The 13,449-nt window shown below is 44.3% G+C and overlaps 1 protein-coding gene across 2 annotated transcripts in view; it reads right to left on the minus strand.

The window, feature by feature from the left end:
* The window catches only part of hyal4 (hyaluronidase 4), a 37,703-nt gene that overhangs the window by 11,247 nt on the left and 13,007 nt on the right, over nt 1-13,449 (minus strand). The window contains exon 2 of one of the 2 annotated variants that reach the window (XM_090231183.1): nt 4,173-4,299. The gene's annotated coding sequence lies outside the window, so the exon portion shown is untranslated. Of the gene's footprint in view, nt 1-4,172; nt 4,302-13,449 lie in introns of those variants that run through there. The other variant, XM_090231184.1, reaches the window with a different exon arrangement.

Genomic DNA, 13,449 nt, shown 5'->3' on the forward strand with positions numbered 1-13,449 from the left:
TTTTGTTTCATCAGACCAGAGGACATTTCTCCAAAAAGTACGATCTTGTCCCCATGTGCAGTTGCAAACCGTAGTCTGGCTTTTTTTATGGCAGTTTTGAAGCAGTGACTTCTTCCTTGCTGAGCGGCCATTCAGGTTATGTTGATATAGGACTCATTTTACTGTGGATATAGATACTTTTATACCTGTTTCCTCCAGCATCTTCACAAGGTCCTTTGTTGTTGTTCAGGGATTGATTTGCACTTTTCACACCAAAGTATGTTCATCTCTGGGAGACAGAACGCATCTCCTTCCTGAGCGGTGTGACGGCTGCGTAGTCCCATGGTGTTTATACTTGCGTACTATTGTTTGTACAGATGAACGTGGTACCTTCAGGCATTTGGAAATTTATCCCAAGGATGAACCAGTCTTGTGGAGGTCTACCATTTTTTTCTGAGGTCTTGGCTGATTTCTTTTGATTTTCCCATGATGTCAAGTAAAGAGGCACTGAGTTTGAAGGTAGGCCTTGAAATTCAGTCACAGGTACACCTCCAATGGACTCAAATGATGTCAATTAGCCTATCAGAAGCTTGTAACGTAATTTTCTGGAATTTTCCAAGCTGTTTACAGGCACAGTCAACTTAGTGTATGTAAACTTCTGACCTACTGGAATTGTGATACAGTGAATTATGCGTGAAATAATCTGTCTGTGAACAATTATTGGAAAAATGACTTGTGTCATGCACAAAGTAGATGTCCTAACCGACTTGCCAAAACTATAGTTTATTAACAAGAATTTTGTGGAGTGGTTGAAAAACGAGTTTTAATGACTCCAACCTAAGTGTGTGTAAACTTCCGACTTCAACTGTAGTATGTATGAGCTGGAAGTAGAAGCCTAAGTGTTGTTGTCCATTAGTTTACTTCAATTAGGGGAGGGATGGTAGATAAGGGGAAAATAATATAGAAGGAAAATATATTTAAAATATATATATATTTAAAATAATATATATGGGGGATTGGAAATGATGCAGACAATTACATTGATAGAAGTCACAATCTAACTGCAAGATTAAAGCTGATCTACCCCCCCCCCCCCCAAAAAAAAAAAAATAACGCTAACATTGACTAAGTGCAACCCGTTTTGAACGGCTAGGATTCAATGCCTTTTGCAGATGTTCTTGTGTACATATGGTATAATAACATAATAAAATGGCCTTTTCCAAGAGGAGGCAAACAACCACAGTTGTATATTGGAAGAAGCGTGTAAGTTTGGCCGACTGTCAAATTGAATGATTTATCTTCCTGCACGGAACCCGCAGACCTATCTGGTAGCAATTAAGATAAGATTTTGTTGATGACTGTGGTTTACATGGAAGCCTACTGACCAACATCAACAACTTCTAAAACTGAACTGTTTTTAAGTATCTGTTCTAGCCAATGACAACTCATCTACAATGTATCCCTGCATACCCCACTTAGAGTTTAAAGATGTTGGAACTTCTGTTGGACCAAGAACTCTGACTGTAAACTCAAATGTGAACTTAAAGTGATTTGTAGGAGACACAGTGAGAAAATATTATTCCATTTCACTGTTCATTTAAAGGGATAGTTCGATTTTGGTAAAATCAGTCAGAACAGTCAGAACTTGTGGATACCATTATTATGTCTCTGTGCAGTATGAAGGAAGTTAGAGGTAGTTTTTGCAAGCCAATGCTAACTAGCATTAGCGCATTGTCTGGAAGTCTATGGGTATGTGTTAGCATGCTTCATACTGGACACAGAGACATACAAATGGTATCCACAAGTTCATCTAACTCTGGGGAAGAACATAAAGGGCCTAATTGTCAAAATCCCTACGTATCCCTTAAAGGTAACATGCAGATGTTTTTATCTCACTATCAAATAATTTTTGGATAGCAATTAAGTACCTTACTTTGACTCTTTACTTAGCAAAGAGCAATTTCCCAAGCAAGAATTTTGCTAGGACTCTCTGGGAGTGATCTGAGAGGGGAGTAGAAAACTGAAAAGTAGCTGTTATTGGTAGAGGTTTGTAACGCTCAGGCAGGCCAAAACTCCATCCCCCCAAAACAGGCAGAAATTTCAGGTGGTCTTTTCAAACAGCTCTTACACTAAAAGGGAATTAACATAATTTTCACAATTTTAGAGTATTATTCAAACATTATAGTGTGGAAATATGTGTAAAACACATGAAAATGATTTTTGTTGACTGCCATGGGCCTTTAAAACAGTACATTTCGAAATATGTTTTAACAGCACCTGACATTGCCAGGAGTACTGGGAGAGGAGGATTAAGAAATGCTGAGCTAATCTACAGTACTGTTTTGTTTTGGTTTGAGGTGGATCCTTCCTTGCTGGATGGCTAAAACAACTGAGGGGCTAGGGTCACTCTGTGCTATCTCGTGTAATTCTCCTGTTTATCTGGTGTCCATTGTGATCGTAAGTATGCCCCCTCTTATTCTCCCATCACTCTCTCTCTCTCTCTCTCCACTCTCGGAGGACCTGAGCCCTAGGACCATTGCTCAGGACTACCTGGCCTGATGACTTCTGGCTGTCCCTGTCCCCAGTCCACCTGGTCATGCTGCTGATCCAGTTTCTGCTGTTCTGCCTCGACTATGGAACCCGTACCTGTTCACCAGACGCGCTAACTTATCCCGGACCAGCTGTTTCGACCCTCCCTCTCCCTCTCTCTCTGCCGCACCTGCTGTCTCAACCTCTTAATGCTCGACTATGAAAAGTCAACTGACATTTACACCTGAGGTACTGATCTGCACCCTCTATAACCACTGTTATTTGACCCTGCTGGTCATCGATCTGGCCTTAATGGCCATGTACTCTTATAATCTCCACTGGGCACAGGCAGAAGAGGACTGGTCACCACTCAGAGCCTTGTTCCTCTCTAGGTTTCTTCCTAGGTTCCTGCCTTTATAGAGAGGTTTTCCTAGCCATGTGCTTCTACATTTGCATTGCTTGCTGTTTGGGGTTTTAGGCTGTGTTTCTGTAAAAGTGACATCTGCTGATGTAAAAAGGGATTTTATAAATACATTGAGAGAGAGAGAAAGAAAGAAAGAAAATGAAAGCAAATAGAAAGAGAGGGTAGAGGAAGAGAGAGTGTGGCGGAGAGAAAGACATACAGTGTAATGCAACACCTCAGGTTGTGCCAGAACCTTTACCCTGCGGTGAACCTTCAGGAAGCAGCCCAAACATTGTCAACACAATCTGTCAGTCCTGCAGTGTGTCTGGCTCATCTCTCTGCTTGTGTGGGGGCATAACTCATCCCTCATCACTATTATCCCAGAGCCAGAGAAGCGCTTTATCCATGAGCCAAAATCCCCTCCGGTATTCAGGTATCTAATTCTCCCCCCAAAGGCCTCTTATTCTCATCTCTATAGGAGGCATTCTTACTGTTCGGTTTTAATTATGTGAAGAGATGATTAAAAAAATAGGCAACCCTAAACAAAATGGATGTTTTATAGGGGTTGTAATGTAATTTAATTCCGCTTGTCTTGCCAGCCTCGCTCCCACCGCTAAACTTTGAAATGTCTCTTTTATGTTCGTCATTAAGTGTGAACATGAACAAAGATGGCAAACATGAAAAGATGGGGTAGAAACCAGCGCTGTCTAAGGCACAGTGACTGACTTGTACTGTGCACTATTGTAAGGCTGTGTTTAGACAGCCAGTCCAATTCTGATCTTTTTTTCAGTAATTGACCAATCACATAATATCTTTTATTTTTCAAATACTGATCTGATTGGTCAAAAGAACAAATAGTGAAAAAATATATCCGAAATTTGGACTGCTTGCCCGCAGCCTACGGGTGAACATTCCAGGTCAGACACAGCCCCTTGACTGACACAAAAACATAACTTTAAAAAAGACCTATTACTGGGTAATGAGTGTTTCTCAAGAGCGAAGGAAACCCAACATTATAGGCACAAATTGTCTCCAGCATTGTTCAGCTTGTTTGTGTCCAGTCCTATAGATAAGAGCTATTGGTCAGACACAGCCCGTTGACAGGCACAAAAACATAACTTAAAAAAAAAAAACTCCTATTCACACTGCTGTTGTGCCATTAGTTTGAAAGCTGTTTAGTAAAAGCTATTTTGTTCCTTATATATTACGTGGTTTGTGTGAGAGCAATGTCAGAATCTGACGAATCAGAGAGATCTCTCACCTGTAGATCCTGTACGGTGACCATCACATCAGCCAATCCTGGGGAGAGGGGGGTGGGGGCAGGGGGTGGGGCACAGGAATTGTGCCCCTCTTCATCTGTCCTACACTCCAGTATTCCTTGACTCTGTCTGACACACAATCCAAACACCACACTTATATAGTGTAAAGGAAGGGAGAGAGAGAGAAAGAAAGAGAGTTAAAGAGAGAGAGAGTTTCCTGTGAGGGAGGAGAAACCACCACTGAGCTCGAACTAGCACCACAACAGAGTGATTAGAGTAGGGAAGGAGAGGGGGGTGGAGGAGGAGGGAGGAGAGAATGATGGAGGGAGGGTATAGCCTTAAATAAATTACATTAAAACTGATCTGAATGTGTAAGTCTGATCATCTCTGGCACGTTTTATGCTCGTGTGTGTGTGTGCGTGTGTGTGGCCAAATGTGCGCGTGTGCATGTGTGCGTGGCTGAGGGTCTCCCGTCTCCTGGCTCTCATGTGACCAAGTGTGCGTTAATGTAGCAGAACTTTCCAGCCTTTATACCATCTAGTCTACGGCAATGTGCTTTGCAAGTTATACATGCTACTTTTAGTGTGTCATTGATTTGATTCAATGCTATTGCATACCCACACACTCATTTAACTTGGCTTTAACATGAGAGTCCAATGGCTAACCACACTCATTTACTATGAGAAAAAGGCAGACCCCGCCCAAAACATTCAAACTGTATGTCAATCTACACATTAATTATTTGGCCTGGGTGTCTGTTCAAAATATGCTGGTGAGTTATTTTAACAGACCTCATTTGGCCTGACAGCATGACTCAATAACAATAGACCATTTTACTAATCAAAATGCTTATATCTGAAGCGAATAAAGTTATTGGCCTTGTAAAACAAAACCTCATTGAAGTAAGATATATTTAATCATTGCTTGTAGATATTATTCATCCCCCTACGTCATACTACTTAATCTTCAGTTTCCATTCCGTTTTTTTGTTTTGTTTTTTTTGTTGTTTTTGTTGTTTTTGTTGTTGTTGTTTTTAATTTTTTTTGTGGTATCCAATTGTTGTCTCATTGCTACAACTCCCATACGGGCTCGGGAGAGACGAAGGTTGAAAGTCATGCGTCCTCCCAACCAAGCCGCATTGCTTCTTAACACAGCACGCATCCAACCCGGAAGCCAGCCGCACCAATGTGTCAGAGGAAACACTGTGCACCCTTGGTTAGCATGCACTGCGCCCGGCCCGCCACAGGAGTCGCTGGAGGGGCACAATACCGGCCAACCCCTCCCTAACGACACTAGGCCAATTGTGCGTCGCCCCGCGGACCTCCGGGTCACGGCCGGTTACAACAGAGCCTGGGTGCGAACCCAGAGTCTCTGGAGGCACAGCTGGCGCTGCAGTACAGCACCCTTAAACACTGTGCCACCCGGGAGGCCTCCATTACATTTTGAATGTTTACAGGGATATCATATTTTGAATATTTCCAGGAAACAAATGTTCCGCTATGTTCACAGACAAAGAAAACGATTGTAAGTTGTGATCCTTTGTAAGTTAAGGCAACCAATGAGAGGCTATGACATAATGTTGACTTCCAATAAGGATATATAACAGGTTGTAGCTGCCAGAGCATTCAGACAGCCAATGGAAGATAGCATTAGCTGTGACTAGCTCGTTGGCTGTAAATAGATGGTTGCAGTAATGAGTGTTTCTCAAGAGCGAAGGAAACCCAACATTATAGGCACAGCGTTGTTCAGCTTGTTTGTGTCCAGTCCTGTAGTTAAGAGCTATTATATGCAAAACTCCTAGAAAAAGAATGAATAGAACGGGCTTGGAACCTATCTAACCCTGGCAATTTGAATGATAAACTCATGGGTACACTCGCAATGGCTTCCTGGTATTGTGATGCAATTGTGATACAACACAGAGTTACGCATAAACAAACGTACAGTCAATAACACAATAGAAAAAGATATGTACAGTGTGTGCAAATGTAGAAGAGTAGGGAGGTAAGGCAATAAATAGGCCATAGAGGTGAAATAATTACAATGTAGTATCAACACTGGAGTGATAGATGTGCAGATGATGATGTGCAAGTAGAGATACTGGGGTACAAAAGACCAAGAGAATAAATAACAATATGGGGATGAGGTAGTTGGGTGTGCTATTTACAGATTGGCTGTGTACAGGTGCAGTGATCTGCTCTGACAGTTGATGCTTAAAGTTAGAGACAGGGATATAAGACTCCAACTTCAGTGATTTTTGCAATGTGTTCCAGTCATTGGCAGCACAGAACTGTAAGGAAAGGCGGCCAAAAGAAGTGTTGGCTTTGGGGATGACCAGTGAAATATAACTGCTTTGGTGCGGGCTACGGGTGGGTGTTGCTATGGTTACCAGTGAGATGAGGTAAGGCAGGGCTTTACCTAGCAAAGACTTATAGATGACCTGGAGTCAGTGGGTTTGGCGATGAATATGTAGCAAGGGCCAGCCAATGAGAGCATATAGGTCGCAGTGGTGGGTAGTATATGGGGCTTTGGTGACAAAATGGATGGCACTGAGATAGACTACATCCAGTTTGCTGAGTAGAGTGTTGGAGGCTATTTTGTAAATGGCATCGCCGAAGTCAATGATCGGTAGGATAGTCAGTTTTACGAGGGTATGTTTGGCAGCATGAGTGAAGGAGGCTTTGTTGCGAATTAGGAAGCCAATTCTAGATTTAATTTTGGATTGGAGATGCTTAATGTGAGTCTGGAAGGAGAGTTTACAGTCTAACCAGACACCTAGGTATTTGTAGTTGTCCACATATTCATAAGTCAGAACCGTCCAGAGTGGTGATGCTAGTCGGGCGGCAGGGTGCGGGCAGCAATCGGCTGAAGAGTATGCACTTAGTTTACTTGCATTTAAAAGCAGTTGGGGACCTCGGAACAAGTGTTGTATGGCATTAAAGCTTGTTTGGAGGTTTGTTAGCACAGTGTCCAAAGAAGGGCCAGAAGTATACAGAATGGTGTTGTCTGCGTAGAGGTGGATCATAGAATCACCAGCAGCAAGAGCGACATCATTGATATGTACAGAGACAATTGTTGGCCCAAGAATTGAGCCCTATGGCACCCCTAATAGAGACTGCCAGGGGTCCGGACAACAGGCCCTCCGATTTGACACACTGAACTCTATCCGAGAAGTAGTTGGTGAACCAGGCAAGGCAGTCATTTGAGAAGCCAAGGCTATTGAGTCTGCCGATAAGAATGCGGTGATTGACAGAGTCGAAAGCCTTGGCCAGGTCAAGGAAGACGGCTGCACAGTACTGTCTTTTATACTCTTTTCATGCACCAATGACCAGCTTGGAAACCAGATTGCATAGTGGAGAAGGTATGGTGGGATTCAAAATGCTCGGTGATCTGTTTGTTAACTTGGCTTTCGAAGATTTTAGAAGGGCAGGGCAGGATGGATATAGGTCTATAACAGTTTGGGTCTAGAGTGTCTCCCCCTTTGAAGAGTTGGATGACCGCAGCAGCTTTCCAATCTTTGGGGATCTCAGACGATACGAAAGAGAGGTTGAATAGGCTAGTAATAGGGGTTGCAACAATTTCGGCGGATACTTTTAGAAAGAGAGGATCCAGATTGTCTAGTCCAGCTGCAAAATCTGGAGCCCTTTCAGAACATCAGCTGTCTGGATTTGGGTGAAGGAGAAGTGGGGGGGGGGGTGGATTAGCCAGGTGCCAGGTGCCAGGTGGAAAGCATGGCCAGCCGTAGAAAAATGCTTATTATTATTGAAGTAATCGATTATCGTAGATTTATCGGTGGTGACAATGTTTCCTATCCTGAGCAGCTGGGAGGAGGTGCTTTTATTCTTATTATTGATCCTATGCCATATTCTACAGTCTCCAAGCCTCTGCCATATTCAACAGTATCCAAGCCTCTGCCATATTCAACAGTCTCCAAGCCTCTGTAATATTCAACAGTCTCCATGCCTCTGCCATATTCAACAGTCTCCATGCCTCTGCCATATTCAACAGTCTCCAAGCCTCTGCCATATTCCACAGTCTCCATGCCTCTGCCATATTCAACAGTCTCCAAGCCTCTGCCATATTCAACAGTCTCCATGCCTCTGCCATATTCAACAGTCTCCAAGCCTCTGCCATATTCAACAGTCTCCATGCCTCTGCCATATTCAACAGTCTCCAAGCCTCTGTCATATTCAACATTCTCCAAGCCTGCCATATTCCACAGTCTCCATGCCTCTGCCATATTCAACAGTCTCCAAGCCTCTGTCATATTCAACAGTCTCCAAGCCTCTGTCATATTCAACAGTCTCCAAGCCTCTGTCATATTCAACAGTCTCCATGCCTCTGCCATATTCAACAGTCTCCATGCCTCTGCCATATTCAACAGTCTCCATGCCTCTGCCATATTCAACAGTCTCCAAGCCTCTGCCATATTCAACAGTGTCCATGCCTCTGCCATATTCAACAGTCTCCATGCCTCTGTCATATTCAACAGTCTCCATGCCTCTGCCATATTCAACATTCTCCATGCCTCTGCCATATTCAACAGTCTCCAAGCCTCTGCCATATTCCACAGTCTCCATGCCTCTGCCATATTCAACAGTCTCCAAGCCTCTGCCATATTCAACAGTCTCCATGCCTCTGCCATATTCAACAGTCTCCAAGCCTCTGCCATATTCAACAGTCTCCATGCCTCTGCCATATTCAACAGTCTCCAAGCCTCTGTCATATTCAACATTCTCCAAGCCTGCCATATTCCACAGTCTCCATGCCTCTGCCATATTCAACAGTCTCCAAGCCTCTGTCATATTCAACAGTCTCCAAGCCTCTGTCATATTCAACAGTCTCCAAGCCTCTGTCATATTCAACAGTCTCCATGCCTCTGCCATATTCAACAGTCTCCATGCCTCTGCCATATTCAACAGTCTCCATGCCTCTGCCATATTCAACAGTCTCCAAGCCTCTGCCATATTCAACAGTGTCCATGCCTCTGCCATATTCAACAGTCTCCATGCCTCTGTCATATTCAACAGTCTCCATGCCTCTGCCATATTCAACATTCTCCATGCCTCTGCCATATTCAACAGTCTCCAAGCCTCTGCCATATTCCACAGTCTCCATGCCTCTGCCATATTCAACAGTCTCCAAGCCTCTGCCATATTCAACAGTCTCCATGCCTCTGCCATATTCAACAGTCTCCAAGCCTCTGCCATATTCAACAGTCTCCATGCCTCTGCCATATTCAACAGTCTCCAAGCCTCTGTCATATTCAACATTCTCCAAGCCTGCCATATTCCACAGTCTCCATGCCTCTGCCATATTCAACAGTCTCCAAGCCTCTGTCATATTCAACAGTCTCCAAGCCTCTGTCATATTCAACAGTCTCCAAGCCTCTGTCATATTCAACAGTCTCCATGCCTCTGCCATATTCAACAGTCTCCGTGCCTCTGCCATATTCAACAGTCTCCATGCCTCTGCCATATTCAACAGTCTCCAAGCCTCTGCCATATTCAACAGTGTCCATGCCTCTGCCATATTCAACAGTCTCCATGCCTCTGTCATATTCAACAGTCTCCATGCCTCTGCCATATTCAACATTCTCCATGCCTCTGCCATATTCAACAGTCTCCAAGCCTCTGCCATATTCCACAGTCTCCATGCCTCTGCCATATTCAACAGTCTCCAAGCCTCTGCCATATTCAACACTCTCCATGCCTCTGCCATATTCAACAGTCTCCAAGCCTCTGCCATATTCAACAGTCTCCATGCCTCTGCCATATTCAACAGTCTCCAAGCCTCTGTCATATTCAACATTCTCCAAGCCTGCCATATTCCACAGTCTCCATGCCTCTGCCATATTCAACAGTCTCCAAGCCTCTGTCATATTCAACAGTCTCCAAGCCTCTGTCATATTCAACAGTCTCCAAGCCTCTGTCATATTCAACAGTCTCCATGCCTCTGCCATATTCAACAGTCTCCATGCCTCTGCCATATTCAACAGTCTCCATGCCTCTGCCATATTCAACAGTCTCCAAGCCTCTGCCATATTCAACAGTGTCCATGCCTCTGCCATATTCAACAGTCTCCATGCCTCTGTCATATTCAACAGTCTCCATGCCTCTGCCATATTCAACAGTCTCCAAGCCTCTGCCATATTCAACAGTCTCCATGCCTCTGCCATATTCAACAGTCTCCAAGCCTCTGCCATATTCAACAGTCTCCATGCCTCTGCCATATTCAACAGTCTCCAAGCCTCTGTCATATTCAACATTCTCCAAGCCTGCCATATTCCACAGTCTCCATGCCTCTGCCATATTCAACAGTCTCCAAGCCTCTGTCATATTCAACAGTCTCCAAGCCTCTGTCATATTCAACAGTCTCCAAGCCTCTGTCATATTCAACAGTCTCCATGCCTCTGCCATATTCAACAGTCTCCATGCCTCTGCCATATTCAACAGTCTCCATGCCTCTGCCATATTCAACAGTCTCCAAGCCTCTGCCATATTCAACAGTGTCCATGCCTCTGCCATATTCAACAGTCTCCATGCCTCTGTCATATTCAACAGTCTCCATGCCTCTGCCATATTCAACATTCTCCATGCCTCTGCCATATTCAACAGTCTCCAAGCCTCTGCCATATTCCACAGTCTCCAAGCCTCTGCCATATTCAACAGTCTCCATGCCTCTGCCATATTCAACAGTCTCCAAGCCTCTGCCATATTCAACAGTCTCCATGCCTCTGCCATATTCAACAGTCTCCAAGCCTCTGTCATATTCAACATTCTCCAAGCCTGCCATATTCCACAGTCTCCATGCCTCTGCCATATTCAACAGTCTCCAAGCCTCTGTCATATTCAACAGTCTCCAAGCCTCTGTCATATTCAACAGTCTCCAAGCCTCTGTCATATTCAACAGTCTCCATGCCTCTGCCATATTCAACAGTCTCCATGCCTCTGCCATATTCAACAGTCTCCATGCCTCTGCCATATTCAACAGTCTCCAAGCCTCTGCCATATTCAACAGTGTCCATGCCTCTGCCATATTCAACAGTCTCCATGCCTCTGTCATATTCAACAGTCTCCATGCCTCTGCCATATTCAACAGTCTCCAAGCCTCTGCCATATTCAACAGTCTCCAAGCCTCTGTCATATTCAACATTCTCCAAGCCTCTGCCATATTCAACAGTCTCCAAGCCTCTGCCATATTCAACAGTCTCCATGCCTCTGCCATCTCGTTGTTTCGAATAAAAACAGTTAGCAAATAATCCAAATAGCTAACTTCTCAGTTCAGTTGGTAAAATAACTAACTTGCCAGTCTTGCACTGAGTAAACTGTCTTGACACGCTCTCTTGTCAAACGCATCCACTCTGGTGCTAAAAACACAGATAATGAATCTGTATATCTATCCTGTTTGAATGATATTCCAAATATTCGTGGGGGTTGTTTTTGAGTATCCAAAGGAGTGTAATTACTGGTGCCACCCGTCTTGCATTACGTCAGAGCTGGAGCTCAATTGAGCTGAACATGATCCTGACTGTCAAGTCTGACTCAACTCAAAGCCAACTCAGAGTACAACTTTCCTTTCTCTCTACTACTCAACACTTCTACATGATGAACCTGCATCTAACACAGAACAGATGGTGGAGGTCTATTAGAAATTGGAGATTTGATGTGAACACACACACACCCTGTTTTCTAATTGTTCACGTGAATGTTAGTTTTGTATCAAATTCTCCTTTCATGCTACGCCCGCTAGGGACCATGGGACCACACCCCACCCCACCGTCCTCCATCGTATACACCCCCATTTCCCAGTGCCCCAGCCAACAGACATCCCTTGCGTGCAGTCAGTTTGGAGACAAGCGTCTTCCCAACAAGCGAGAGTCTGGGGGTGGGTGGTGGTTATGAACATTTCAGAGAAAACCACATTCTCACATTCGGAGGGGTGGGATGGTTCTTTTGGCTTGGTGTTGAGATACTTGCTCCAGCCTCTAGATTCACTTTACAACCACCTTGGATGAAAGCCTGTCTCTTGACATTGGAGCCCCTAGCTCACTTTTTCACTCGACAACTCTCTCTTTTTCTGGTTGGAAAATGTACTTGTGCATTGAAGATGTTATTTGAACTGAATTTCCATGTTTGTGTGAACATATGGCATGTGTTATGATTATGTCTATGGTTTCACCATGATGGAATTGGGCTCCAGATACAGTGTCTAGGTATAAGGAAAATGAGCATCTCTCGCAATGTCTTGGTGTCCAACTGGTTATAGTATGTATCCTGTACCTGAATACGTCACCCCAGTAAATAATTTTTTACCATTCAACGAACAGTTGGCTGATGAAAGGTTATGTCGACCCTCTGATCAGTTGAGTGAATGTCACCATGATGTCACAATAACAGATGTTACTCATACCTTTCACCTTTAAGGGCTGAGCCTCAAGAAAAAGGGTTCCAAAAAGGGTTCTTCTGAACCCTTTCTGGTTCCAGTTAGAACTCTTTCTGGTTCCAGGTAGAACTATTTTGGGTTCCACCCTCTATGGAAAGGGTTTGACATGGAACTGTTTTAGGTTGTAGAATGCACCTTTTTCTCTTAGAGAGTAGGAAATAGTGGGGTTGAGAACACCCAGACTCATCCAGATTCAGTGCGGTTGAGAACATCCAGACCCATCCAGATTCTGTGGAGTTGAGAACACCCAGATTCAGTGGAGTTGAGAACACCCAGATTCAGTGGGGTTGAGAACACCCAGACTCATCCAGATTCAGTGGAGTTGAGAACACCCAGACTCATCCAGATTCTGTGGAGTTGAGAACACCCAGATTCAGTGGAGTTGAGAACACCCAGATTCAGTGGGGTTGAGAACACCCAGACTCATCTAGATTCAGTGGAGTTGAGAACACCCAGACTCATCCAGATTCAGTGCGGTTGAGAACACCCAGACCCATCCAGATTCAGTGGGGTTGAGAACACCCAGACCCATCCAGATTCAGTGGGGTTGAGAACACCCAGATTCAGTGCGGTTGAGAACACCCAGACTCATCCAGCTTCAGTGGGGTTGAGAACACCCACACTCATCCAGATTCAGTGCGGTTGAGAACACCCAGACTCATCCAGCTTCAGTGGGGTTGAGAACACCCACACTCATCCAGATTCAGTGCGGTTGAGAACACCCATACTCATCCAGATTCAGTGGGGTTGAGAACATCCAGACTCATCCAGCTTCAGTGGGGTTGAGAACACCCAGACCCATCCAGATTCAGTGCGGTTGAGAACACCCAGACTCAT

This window comes from Oncorhynchus mykiss, chromosome 4 (genome assembly GCF_057628025.1).
Source record: "Oncorhynchus mykiss isolate SJ-2025 chromosome 4, ASM5762802v1, whole genome shotgun sequence".
Lineage (NCBI taxonomy): Eukaryota > Metazoa > Chordata > Actinopteri > Salmoniformes > Salmonidae > Oncorhynchus > Oncorhynchus mykiss.